Below are 325 nucleotides of genomic sequence, written 5' to 3'. Positions count from 1 at the left end.
TCAAGTGTTTGATGAAGTGTGATAAATTTTTTTGAAATTTTCTCGTTTAGATAGAAAATTCAATTTGATTTTGTTTATGATGAAATTGATATTGATTCGATGAAGGTGGAGGATGGGGTGTGAAGAAATTGCTTATTTGGGGTTGGGGGTGATGAAGAAGATTCGTTGGTTGGGGTGGGGTTGGATTTTTGGGGTGGGGGTGATGAAGGACAAGATGTTTCGATGAAGGTGGAGGATGGGGTGTAAAGAAATTGTTTATTTGGAGGTGGGGGTGATGAAGTTTGATTTTTGGGGTGGGGGTGATGAAGAAGATGATGTTTGGGGG

This window comes from Capsicum annuum, chromosome 1, assembly GCF_002878395.1.
Source record: "Capsicum annuum cultivar UCD-10X-F1 chromosome 1, UCD10Xv1.1, whole genome shotgun sequence".
NCBI classification, from domain to species: domain Eukaryota; kingdom Viridiplantae; phylum Streptophyta; class Magnoliopsida; order Solanales; family Solanaceae; genus Capsicum; species Capsicum annuum.
This window is presented reverse-complemented; position numbering follows the sequence as displayed.